This window comes from Callorhinus ursinus, unplaced genomic scaffold (genome assembly GCF_003265705.2).
Source record: "Callorhinus ursinus isolate GAN/ISIS: 27379988/994484 unplaced genomic scaffold, GSC_fseal_2.0 scaffold6, whole genome shotgun sequence".
Classification (NCBI taxonomy): domain Eukaryota; kingdom Metazoa; phylum Chordata; class Mammalia; order Carnivora; family Otariidae; genus Callorhinus; species Callorhinus ursinus.
The window spans coordinates 39818259-39832397 of NW_027397068.1; positions in this window are offsets into that span (position 1 = coordinate 39818259).

The window sequence follows — 14139 nt, forward strand, 5'->3', positions numbered from 1 at the left end:
GAAGGAAGGAAGGAAGGAAGGAAGGAAGGAAGGAAGGAAGGAAGGAAAAAGAAAGAAAAGAAACTCATAGAATGAAGTATTCAATAACTTTATTTGTTCATGTGCTTTTAAATTATTTTAAATATACTTTCAATGTTTTGTAGTTTTTTGGATACAACTTATGCTGGTTTATCAGTACTGTTTTAAAATCAAAATATTTAGAGAGGAAATAATATTTATATATAATGAAAATAACACTTATTATCTTTTATTCCAAAGTATCTGCACCTTCTAAAGGCATCAATATCTTCCTCATTGCCTAGTAAATATTACTGTTTATTCTATTCCTACATTATTTTCCATCTCTCAAAATGGTTTGTATCTAGTAGAGTGCAACTTATTTATAAGATTTTACAAACTTACAATTCAAAAGAACTTTGCTTAATTTACCTAATTACTCCCATTTTATTGCTTTAGAACAGAGGCCAATAAAGTATTGCCTGAGGGTCTAATCCAGCCCTCCACTTTTTATTTGTAAATAAAGTTTTATTGGAACACAACTATGCTCATTTCTTTATATTTCGCCTATGGCTACTTTTGCTCTGCACTGGCAGAACCAAGTGGTTGTGACAGAAACTGCATGGCACACAAATCCTAAAGTATTCACTATCTGTCCCTTCACAGAAAAAAGTTTGGTAATCTCTGCTTTATAGGATCATTGTCCACTCAGTCTTATTAATTGTGGGGGCCTGAGTCCTTCCTTTCCCAGCTTTTTCTTCTTCTAGATACCTAGCAAATAACATGCCCCTCAGAAATTCAACAATACGAAATCTAAGTATATCCATGTCCACACTGCTCTTTCCTTTCTCAGTGGGATTCTACATGGCACCCTGGTGATTAGAAAGTGGCTATTCATCCTTATACCACTGCACATCATTAATATTGAGTTACTGATTTATGATGTACAAAACTACCATAAAAATGTCACTATCTTCCTCTCTAGACATCTCATCTTCCATACTATTACCTCCTGAGTCAATCTTCGAGATAAGTGCCAAAGCGTCTTCTTGGTCCATTATTTAATGAGATCACCCTATTTTTAGAGTTCTGCTCTAAAACTTTTTCCTAAAATGGATCATAATCTCTTACTTCCCTTTCTCTTTCTTTTCATACACTCCTTTATATCCAAATACTCCTATATCATATTGTCCCAGTCTTTATTCCCACTCTCACCTCCACGTGTTTGTTCTCTTAGACCACACATTCTTGTCTAGAACGCACTTAGCCATGAGCCAGCTTCTACCATATGGATAAGGTCAACATCTTAGAAAGTGATAGAGCAAGATAAAAAAAACCTGGGTTCTTGGATGATCCATTGGAGCAGACCCTCCTACCTACTGTGATTCTTCAATCTACCTTTTAACTATTATGTGAGGATGAAATAAACTCCCCTTGAGTCTGAGCCACTATATTATTGGCATATTTGTTATATCAGATTAGTCTGATCTTTAACTAATACAAAACTAATTTCATTTATTTAATCCTAGATTCCAATTAAGTCTTTTTTTTTTTGGAGTAGTTTTACTGACAATAGCAAGTTAGGTGTAGAAGTCGGAATAAGCAAATAACTTTATTGCCTTTTCCCATTTATCTCCTTAGTCCTCATGTAACTTTAAAACATAAAATTAAAATGTTTCTTCCATTTTGGATTAGTTTAAGTTTTGTTTAGAATAGCAATACATATTATATTTTTGGTAAAAATCCAGAGGTCTTCCTGTCCAGTGAAACCAATCTTTGATGCATTTTCTAAGGCAAGTGAAAGCTCTGTATCTTAATGATTTTGATTCGCTAACTAGAGATCAGGGGACTCTCTGTGTCCCAATGGTTGCTTAACTTCAGACAAAAAGATGCTACTAAAATAACTTTGGTTATATTTAAGTTTAGCCACATTACATATCTTGGTGAATGTTGATAAACAAATATCCTCCAGGCTAACTATGCATTTTTTTCCATTTATTTTACACATGCTTGCTTTCACACTACACTAGCTATCATTGACTTCTTATGCCTAATTATCGAAGTGAAATGCAGAATGAGGGTGTTTACTTTTTTTACACAGTAGAGAAAAATTGACTAGGGTAGCATCAATTAAATGGTTATAAACTTTTAAATTCTGGCCAGGTATTTTTAACCTTCTGGTTAAAAAAAATATATTTATATTGAAGTATATACAGGAAAAAATCTTAACATAATTATAAAATTCTAGGAAGTATATATGTCAAACATGCAAATCTTTTGAGAAAACAGGCCCTGTCGAAAATATAAACATATTACAAAATATAAAAATAAAGCCCCTCCCACAAAGGCCCACTGATGACCTTAGAAGAAATGAAATAGTGACCAGTAGGGAGTGCAAGATCAGCATGAGCGATTTTGACAAACAGATTGAAAATCTGTAAATTAGAGTTGTTTTAATTCATCATTAAACCAATGTCCTTTAAAAAACTAATACTCCTGAAAAAGCAAACTTGTTTAAAATGCTTGGGTTTGATTTATGTTCACATTGATTTTACTTATAGGCTTTAAATTTTCCAACAGGATGACAACTGTAAGATAAATCTCATATACATCAGGGATATTTTTGGCTGACAAGTGAAAACAATATACCTTTTCAATGGCGAATAAGAATGTGATCAATCACAAGGAAGGAAACACAATTCTTCATATTCAAAGTGCTAAAGATTTTAATGCCTTCTTGGTGAAGAATATTTGGAATAAGCTGTGCCATAAATTTCAGAATCTTGTCAGCCCTTAATACCCCCATGGCATGAGGATTGCAAACTGTTTTAAGACAGGTAATGTCTGCAATAATCTGTTTCAGAAGGGGAAAAAAGAGTAAAGGAAAATGCCTTAAAAAATAATGGGATCAAAATAATAAGAAACAGACTTAAGCTACCAGAAGTTTTCATGGGGTAGTAAAAAATGTCACGTTTTCTCTGATGGGCTCAAAAGTACCACATTTTTCAGACTTCAAACAACTTTTATGTGACTTTTTCCTAGTTTATTTCCCAACAATGAACTATATTTTTAGCTTGTTAAATATCATAGTAAAGATGTGCAGGAAATACACTTAAACCTTAAGTCTTTGTGAAGCCTCGATCAAGGAAATTGAACTCTTATTTTTTTTTTATTGAAATTAGGCACCAGCCAAATGCCAAAGTTAGGTATTCAGGAATGTTGGAGTATCACTAGTTTTAGTAAGTTGAATTTTCAGTCACATTATCATATTATGTTTCAAATAAATTTCAGTCTACTGAGATATATAAGGATCTCAAGCTTTATGTTCTCTTCTTTGAGAATTGTGCTCTTTTATTTGGGGAGGAGTATTTGTTTGTAATTGTCTTGGACTTTGATCAGAAGAAAGAAGAAAAGATAAAGTATTTATTACAGTGTGTGGGGTTTTTTTTCCCCATATGGAAAAGGAGAAGAGAAAAAAATATATTACTAAAGGGTTTTCAGGTATTTTAGGATAAAACCTTATTTTTATTTGCATGTTTTGAGTAATTCTCCCTATGAATCCTTAAGTACTTCAAAAGTCAAAACAATTTTAATGACATTTCCCCCTAACCCTGGCAAGTATGTTTAGGCCTCTGACAAAAATGTTTTCTAAATCTATTCTGAATGTCCTTCAGTGGTGTTCACAGTATCTGGGAAAGTTTCAAAATGCCTAGTGCAAAGTATGGATAAACTAATAGAAGGAAAAAAAAAAGATTAATAAAAAATTTTGAAATGAACTTCTAGTTACAAAAATACAACTTTAAAAATCCTTAATCATTTTTATTAAACATATTTACTAAGCCACATAATCAGTTGGCATGATTAGAGAAGTAAGCTGGAAGGTGAGCTGATATAGTTACTAAAGGAAGTTTCTTTCTATCTGGGGTTATGATGTCATGGATACAGTGTTGGCCTACATTGGTTTGGGACCCTTACAGAGGAATGGATTTTTCAGATGACAACTACTCAGATAGCTTTCTCTACCTCAAAAAAAAAACCCCAAAAAACAAAAATAAAAAAACCCACCCCCCTCACACACAAAAAAACAAAACAAAAATTAAATTCCAGAACTAATTAGCTAAGTTAAGGATGTAAATATAGAACATTTGTTCTATCAGGATACCTAAGAGTATTCTGTAAGTAGCAAGAGTAGGCTTCATAGAGAACCATGTTTGAGTCTTGTTTCTGTTTATGGAGTGGTGGTAGGGGAGGTGTTTGTAGGAGAGAGGAACCTTAGACAAGCGCGTTCATGCCTTCAGCACATTTTTGCTGAGAAGTTATCATGCATTCATCTATCTGAGAGAGATAAAAATTCCCACATCATAACATTATTGTGAGGGTCAAATGAAAATGCTTAGTAGAGTAGCAGGCATATACTAATAGCTTAATGTAGGGCAGTGACTATCATTATAATAAGTGCAAATAGCTAATAAAAAGCTTACCTTTGGGGATCTATTGTTCAAAGCACATATGTAAAGAACAATGGACAAAAAGTTAGTTTACACAGAGATTAGCCATTAAGGCTTATAAGAAAAGGTTCTTAAATTCTCTCTAAATATTTGTTGCTTGCTCATATTGTATCCCCCAAATTAATATCCAATAAATAAAATAATATGTTATTTATTAAAGAATAAATTTTTAGTAGAAAAAGCATTATTGAATGTGTATACAAGTACCTATTCTTATTGCTGTAGGCCAGAGACTGTCAAACTATGGTCCATGGAAACCTGGGATCATCCAAGACACTTTAAGAAAACTACTTTCATAATAATCCTATGCTATTATTTGTCTTTTTTCAATTTGTTGACATTTGCATCGATGGTGCAAAAGCAATAGTGGGTAAAATTGCTGGTGTCTTAGCATAAATCAAGGCAATGGCATCAAACTCTAGTAGTGGCCATTATATTCTGCACCATAATCAGCAGTAAGGGGAAAAAAATGCCAGTTTCATTTAAGAATATCATTAATAAAGCAGTATAAATATTAATTTTATTAAATCTAAACCCTGCTATACACAGCTTTTCACTGTTCTGTGGGACAGATAAGGCAGTTCAGCTACATACCTAAGTATAATGATAGTCTAGAGGAAAAGCACCTGTGCAGTTGTTTGAGTTGTAAGATGACCTAGCCACATTTTTCATGGGACTGTTCATATTTGAAATAATGACTGACAGACAGGGAATGGTTAATCAAACTTGGGTGTTTGGAAGGCATGTTGTCAAATATAAATGAAGTGAGCTTGTCATTTTAAGGAAAACAAGTGAACTGTTGCCAGTAATAAAGAATTTGAGCTTTCATACAAAATTTAGAATGTTGGGAAACCAGTTATGTGCCACAGCGAATTTCATGAATTCCAAATAACAGATGTTGAAAGACTTATCTGAAATCAGTGGTAATATTAACAAATGGATTTTTTTGCTATAAATAGATTTTTTTACATTATATAATGAAATGTATTAATTTTTGGAAGATGTGCATAACTCCATGAATTGAATCTTCTGATTATCAATGCATGATGTTACTACTATATACATATATATATACTATATATGTATACACACACATACACACACACACACACAAAAGATCTAAAGATCCATTCAAATTCAAGGTAGGTCAGCAGCTTTTAATATGAGACAATATGAAAAATTCATAGACATGGTTTCAGATTCCACACTACAACTAACTTTTGAAAAACTACCACTTGTTGAGTTTTGGGGTAGTATTAAAGCAGAATAATCCACATTTATTTGAAGAAGATTTTAAAATAAATCCTCCCTTTTCCAACTATATAATTTGTGTGAAGCTGAATTTTCTTCATAAATTCCAACCAAAACAGTATATTTCAATAGATGGAATACAAAAACAGGAATGAGAATTCAGCTGTCTTCTATAAAGCTAGACTGTATATATATATATATAAAAGAGTTTTGCAGAAATTTAAAGCAATGCCACTTCTCATTAATATTTTTTATTTGAAAATAGTTATTTTTCATAAATCTTACTTTGTTAACATGTAATAGATTTATTATTACCATTTTAACATATAACATTTGTTTTAATTTTTATATGATACATAATATTAATAGTTATAATTCACAAAAGTTCTTTGGGGTTTTCCAGTTTTTAAAAAATGCAAATTGGTCTTGAGACCAAAAGGTTTGAGAACCCCTAAAAATCAATGATCTGAGAATCCTTAAGTCAGAAAAAAAAAAAAAAGAACAAGGTAAACCCCAAATAGGTTGACATAAGGTGATAACATAGATAATAAAAACAAACAGCAGAAAAATTAAATAAGGCCAAAAGATAGTTCTTTGTAAAGGTCAACAAAATTGATAAGCCCCTAGCTCAACTGTTCAACAAAAAAGACGAAAGAACATAAATTACCAAAATCAAGGATGCAAGGGATTCATCACAACAGATTCTACGAACCCTAAAAGACAGCGAAAGTTCATAGAACTCTAAGGCAGTATTGAGTGTCCTTTTGAAAGATATTGTGAATTTAAAGTGAAACCAGTTACCTACGTTGTGTATTTCTTTTCCAGTAATGTTCAATTACTTTGATTTACCTAGGAGTAACTGGATAATTAATCAGGGTTGTAGAGTGTCAAAACAAACAAATTGGAGACAGTGAGAGAGAGCAGGGGGGCTATGAGGGTTTGTACAACCATCCATCTCCCTAACATCATCAGAGTGAAACAATGACTAGGGACCTTTCGCTTCAAATCTACTGCTAAATATGGTATGAAAGAGACACATTTTTCTGGCAGTCCTGGCCATTTGTCCATGACCTCCATGGTTTTCAGTGGAAGAAGGAAATGGTAGAGGCCCACTGCCCTGATAATTCTACCTGGCGTTTGTTTTTTTTTGTTTGTTTGTTTTTATTCAAGTATAATTAACAGACAGTCTTATATTAGCTTCAGGCATGCACTATTCAACAATTCCATACATTTCTCAGTGCTCATCAAGATAAGTATACTCTTAATCCCCTTCACCTATTTCACCCATTCCCCTACCTACCTCCCCTCTGGTAGCCACCAGTTTGTTCTCTGTATTTAAGCAAAATTAAACTACTGGGACTACATCAAAATAAAAAGCTTTTGCACAATGAACGAAACCATCAACAAAACAAAAAGAAAACCTACTGAATAAGATATTTGCAAATGATATCTCTGATAAGGAGTTAATATCCAAAATATATAAAGAACTTATACAACTCAATACCAATAAGACAAATAATCCATTTAAAAATCAGCAGAGGGCCTGAATAGACATTTTTCATAGCAAACACAGATGAAAAACAGACACATGAAAACATGTTCAACATCAATAATCATCAGGGAAATGCAATTTAAAGCCACAGTGAGATATTACTTTACATCTGCTTGGCTTTTGGCTTTTGCCTCCCTCTATTTTCAGCAGTCATTCAACCATGAATACTGCTAGTTCAGGTATCTCATCCCTTAGTGGGATATTGAGAACTTCTCTCTCACCCTGCTCAAATGAAAACTTGGTTGTTATGTACTTCTTTTTTTTTTTTTTTAAAGATTTTATTTACTTGACAGAGAGAGACAGCGAGAGCAGGAACACAAGCAGGGGGAGTGGGAGAGGGAGAAGCAGGCTTCCCACCGAGCAGGGAACCCGATGCGGGGCTCGATCCCAGGACCCTGGGATCAGGACCTGAGCTGAAGGCAGACGCTTAACGACTGAGCCACCCAGGCACCCCGGTTGTTATGTACTTCTTGAGCCTCACAGAGTTCTTATATGAGAGAGTAGGCCCCTTTTTCCTGGTGACAGGAATCAATGTGACAAAATTTCAGACACCAAAGATTTGATAGAAGTTAGAACATCATGACCAACAAAGTCAATAACATTGTCCTCATGCAATTTTACTTATCTTCTAAAAGGCTCACTGTAGGGTCATTATACTTTTGATCTGTAAGCCAGCAAGATAGCAGTTCTACACAGGCTGATGATCTATCTTTAGAGCTATGTTGGAGTTCTTGGCTCTTCTAAAGTTCATCATGTGAAATGTTTCAGTATCTTTGACAATGTTATCATCCAACAAGCACATGAGCTTACTCAACACTACTGGTCTATACTAAAATATAGTACTGGGCTCTGTTGCTCTAGACAGAAAATCTACCTCAAAAAAACATAAATCTGCATATCTAATTCATTTCTTTCATAGTGTCATTTGGTATTGGTAATTATAAGTAACCATATTTATAATAGCTAACATTGGTTGAGTGCCATCCAAAATCTATTATGTGTACTAACTCATTTAATCCTCCCAGCATTTTTATGAGATGGGTTCCTGTTTTAAAAGTAAGGCAATTGAGTCACAGATGGAGTAAGTAACCTGTTCAAGGTGAAGATAATGTGTATTAGAGCTGCAATTTGAATCCTTCCATCCTGGCTCTAAATGTTAGTTATAACCACATGATATTGCCCCAATAATTAACTGGCCTTAAATAAGACAGATGATTTTTTTTTTAAGATTTTTTTTTTATTTATTTGACAGAGAGAGAGAGAGAGACAGCGAGAGAGGGAACACGAGCAGGGGGAGTGGGGGAGGGGAGAAGCAGGCCTCCCCGCTGAGCAGGGAGCCCAATGTGGGGCTCGATCCCACGACCGCGGGATCATGACTTGAGCCAAAGGCAGACGCTTAACGACTGAGCCACCCAGGCGCCACAAGACAGATGATTTTTTTAATAGATTTTTCATCCTGTTTCTCCTAAAATTTTATTTTAGATTACCTTGTATTTAAAATGTTACAGATCTGATCATTTAGCTTAAGGAAGTTATGTTTGCATGAAAAAGAACCCAGCTGGCTGACTAATGGAATTCTCTAAATCCTCCTTCCTGTATTATAGTCAGAAAAAAAAAGTAAATTTAATCCATATGAAATTGCTGTCATTTTACCTTTTTGACTAACAAAATGGCAATTTTGTGTGGTTCAACTTAATATAATGGGGAAGCTACAAGTCCACATTTAGTCTAGCTCTCTGCTTTATTTTATTATGAGGATTTTTCACCGTCATTCATAATCTCTTTTATGGCTTCCCTTCTGTCGGGAACAAACACTATTTCTTGGTGAGAGAGCAAGTCAGGGCCAGAGGCATGGACTGTAACTGAGGGAGAGAATAATTTCTTACAAGATGGCACTTGGCCCATGATGTCTGAAGCCTCCTGACCTTGGCCTTATTTGCCCTATGAGCTCCTCAGTCCAAGTGCCCAGTAATGTGAGATGTGATTTGCCTCAGAAAGTAGATTCAATCCAAGCTTTTATTATTTTACTGTTTTTTCAAAGAACCCCCTCTTGATATCCAACAGCAAAAGTCAGTTTTTCTGATTGAAAAGTTAATTATAATGCTTCTGAGAATACTGTCAGACACTCAGGAATCATAATACCTACAATGTGCTAAATGCCTCAATTCTTCCACAGGATTTTTCAATGCTAAAAACAGCACTGATGCCAGTTTTCCTGGCAAAGGCACTGCGAATTGACAATCAGACGAATCCAGCTAATGTGTTTACTGAGTGTGAACAAGAAAGGTTGTCATATCCAGAAGTTCCAAAATAGTTTTCTTTCTTTAGAAAATGCCTATCTTCCCAGGACAAGCAGCAGTTCTCACGTGTTTTAGTCTGTGTCATTGACCACCGCTGAGTCGGAACAGAGGTGACTTCTGGGCTATTCCAAGTGCCATTTTCTGTACTTGACAAGTATAGCAGTCTGGATATCCTCACCACATGAGAAAATTGACACAATGGTCATTTTAAAATTTCCCCAGCAAGCCTACAGAAGGTATGAGGGTATGAGAGGTGGCACCCAGAAGATAAATGGTAGGGTCAGGGAAGAGGAACGTGGTTGTTACTGCTGACACAGACCATTCTTCCTGTCAGCAAGATATCACCAACATGTCTTTCACTGTGAGGTGATATGTTTCAGAGATACAAATAAGAGAATATAATTTCTGTCCACTTTAGAAAGAGATAAGTATGAACACCTAAAAATGACACATCAGTATGAAGCAGACTGTAGAACACTTGGTTTTAAATTTCCCTCCCCCCAAATTTCTAACAACAGTTAACAAAATGAGTGTCATTAGATAGGAAGATGTATAATCTTATAGGTCTTTTGGAAGCCGTTTCTATCAGCCATCACATATTAATGTATCATGCTGGAAAATTGTCTATAATCAGAGTGATGAAAAGAAAGTAGAAAACAAGCTACTAATAGCTGGGGAAAAAATATAAGAACTTTCTTCATAATAGTGAAATAATCCTGTTCTTGGCAGGAATTTAGATACCATATAATCCAATTGTCTTCCCTTTACAAATAAGGAAACTAAGCCCAGAAAAGCTAAGCAATATGTATTTTTAAAAAGCATTTCATTAAAACTCAGTACAACCTTCAATTTTCTTTTAAGAATTTTTTTTAATTTTGTTTCTGTCAAGATTACAGAATGTCTGAGCTACCAAAAATTGACTGAAAATTGAAGATTGCCTGCTCTGTATCATACTGGGAAACCAGTGAGATATATTCTGCGTGATTCTTAGGAAAAGAGAGAATATGCTTATCCTTTATGTCTCCTTCTTCAGATATCCCAATTAGCAAAGCTCTCAACAAAAAGATAGGCATTAAGATAGTTTGTTATGGGAAAATAAGTGATTCTGCAGTTAAAAGAATTAGATTCCAAACAGTTAAGGCCGTTTGTTCTGGGGTACAATTCTGCCTAAGCCCCACTTTGCTACATTATGAAATATATTTAATACTTCCTGACCTGCTACAAAGTCCTTTTTTTTTTTTTAAAGATTTTATTTATTTATTTGAGAGAGAGAGAGAGAATGAGAGATAGAGAGCACGAGAGGGAAGAGGGTCAGAGGGAGAAGCAGACTCCCTGCTGAACAGGGAGCCTGATGTGGGACTTGATCCCCGGACTCCAGGATCATGACCTGAGCTGAAGGCAGTCGCTTAACCAACTGAGCCACCCAGGCACCCCTACAGAGTCCTTTGAGACCAGATTTAAGCCTTGAACTGAATTATTCCCAATTCATGACTGCGCACATTTACTTTATTTTGGTCAAATTCTATTTTATTTTTTAATGCAGATTCTGACTCAGTGGGTCTGGGCTAAGCCTGGGATTCTGCATTTCTTTTTTTTTTTAAGATTTTTACTCATTTATTTGAGAGAGTGAGAGAGAGAGAGAGAGCACGAGTGGGGTGAGGGGCAGAGGAAGAAGCAGACTCCCCACAGAGCAGGGATCCCAATGTAGGGCTCAATCCCAGGACTCTGGGATCATGACCTGAGCCAAAGGCAGACACTTATCCAACTGAGCCACCCAGGCAGCCCCAAAATTCTATTTTAAACAGCAAAATTAAATTATACAAAGATTAAATATAAAGAATAATAATTCACAGGGTTATTTAGGACATTAGATGAGACACTATACATTAAAGCACAAAATAATACATAACAAATATGCTAAATATTTGGTATCCTTTATTCATTAATTAATGTATTCAATAAATATTGAGTATTCTATGTAAAGCACTGCTCTGGTGGGTTTTTTTTTTTTTTTTTTTTTTAGTAATAGAGCAATGAACTTTACCCAAATCCTATCTTGAGGATATATTACTTACTACAAATGTCTTTAATAAGATGGAAAAGAGGTGTTATTACAAATGAACAGCCAACCTACCCTCAGTTGGAGTTTATGGAAAATAGTTCACAACAGCTGGTGTATAAGAAAAGACTAATGAGAACTATTATTTTCCCAACTGGACATAGGTCAAAATAGAGAGAGAAGGGGAGAGGGAAAAGGAAAAAAAGAGAAAGAGAGAAGGAGGAAGGGAGAGAGGAAAGAATAAATTGGCTAATGTTTTTGTAACATTTCTTTCTTATCAAATCCCTCCCAAATCACCCGCACTTCTCATCCACCTACCTCAACACATTATTGTTCTCCTTTCTATTGACTTATCACTGTTGTCTTCTTCTAGATACCATGAGTACACAAGCTATATCTGGACTCCTTCCAAGCTTGCTGTCATCACAGTGTTTTCACATAATGGGCACTCCAAAAATACTGTTATATTGATGAAGTGGTGAATGAGTGAATAAATAAATGGAATGCACTGAAAGTCAGGTTTTAATTTTTGTTATCTATATAAATCTGATCATCAAATTGCTCCCTATCAGCAACAATTCCCCTGGAAAATAAGTGAGGTCTCTCCCATTGGCTGGAAGACAATTGTGTGCCCACACTGTTTAAATCATACTTGCACCATGTTCTGGTCCTTTCTGGGACAACAGTAGGATTATTAACAGTCATTTGATACAACCAAATCTCTCCAGTTAAGAAATTCCTCCCAGAACACTTCTGAGAAATTACCAACTAGCCTCTTCTTGAACACATGTGATAAAACTTGCCTTCTGTCAATGCATTACCATCCATTGCTGGTCAACTCTGATTAACAGAATACAGCTCTTCTTCTATTGAGCCCAAACCTTCTTTTCTCTTTAACATAGTCTGATAGAACTAATTCTGTAGCCTTGAGCAGCATACAGCAAATCAGCTCTTCCTCCTTCAGAATATTATTTACAATTAACTATCATTTCTCATCTTAGTCTTTGCTTCTATATACTAAGCATCCCAATGCATCTAAATTCTATCTCAAATGTGACACTTAACTAAATACCAAAGGAAAAGTTGACCCCATCAATGCTGAGCTCTTAGCAGTCATAGAGGAAACTTATTTGCTAAACTAATTTCACTGCAGAAATGTAAATAGTAATAATTCATTACATTTTTCAGTCCAAATATTTTTAAGAAATATATCTTTTTTTAATTTCAGAAAACCCTATGCAGGCATGTCTGACATTATTTCAAATCATAGTGATATTACTTGAGAAAGTTTGGACTTGGAGAGTGATAAAGAAGGATAATGTCTGATTTCCAGGTTGTGTGATTGATGGAGACAGGGGTGTGTTGTGGGGGTGGAGGTATATCTTTTTTATGAAATTTTTGGTAAAAAATATATTTATGTGCTCCTCAAATCTTTCCCATAGGTAGCATATTATCATGAAGCTAGATTTTATAACCTGGACTTGTGAGTCTTTTATTTATTGAAAATTGAAATAGCTAGTTGCTAAGAGATCAGTTAAATAGTCCCTTTAGACACCTAGAAGCATCACTGGGGAACATGGTACAAGATAGCTAAAAATTTTACGTTATTTCCATGTGTATACTATATAGCCAGAAATAACTGGAGTCTTGGGAAACTGACTTTACTCATTGCAGAATGATCCAAATTATATTGAGTTGTAAAAGTAACAATGAAACTTAGAACACTCTTTTGCTTTTACTATGGGGTAAGCATTAAAAATAGTATTTGATTAGTCTTTGAATTTTTAGTACATCATATACAAATGTTACATTTTTTTTTTAAAGATTTTATTTATTTATTTGAGAGAGAGAGAATGAGAGATAGAGAGCACGAGAGGGAAGAGGGTCAGAGGGAGGAGCAGACTCCCCGCCGAGCAGGGAGCCCGATGCGGGACTCGATCCCGGGACTCCGGGATCATGACCTGAGCCGAAGGCAGTCGCCCAACCAACTGAGCCACCCAGGCACCCACAAATGTTACATTTTTATAAGTTTTACCAAGGCATTTAATGTCATGAAGTCCTATTCTAATAATGGCACTCCTGTTCAGCAAAGGCATTTTTTACATGTTTGATGATTTTTTTTAAAAAACTTTGTTCTCTTAGGGAAAAGGATTTATTAAAATCTTGGATCTTCCCATAAAATTCATTATCAAATCTATTGAATTCTATGTCACTTCATTTTTTAATGCCTTTAGCATACAATTTGCTAATTTATTCTTGGGACCATGAAAAACACTGTAATCTTTGTGAATTCAGATTATTTGGACTAGACAGAATAAATATTTTAGGAAAGATTATCTCTTTCATCATTTGAATTGCCTTGATTTTCCATTGTCTTGTGATTTTTACCTTTATAACATCGTAATCTTGAAGACTGGCTCTGTCACTTACCAAATTGGTAACTTTGGTTAAGTTATTTAACGTACCTGAACG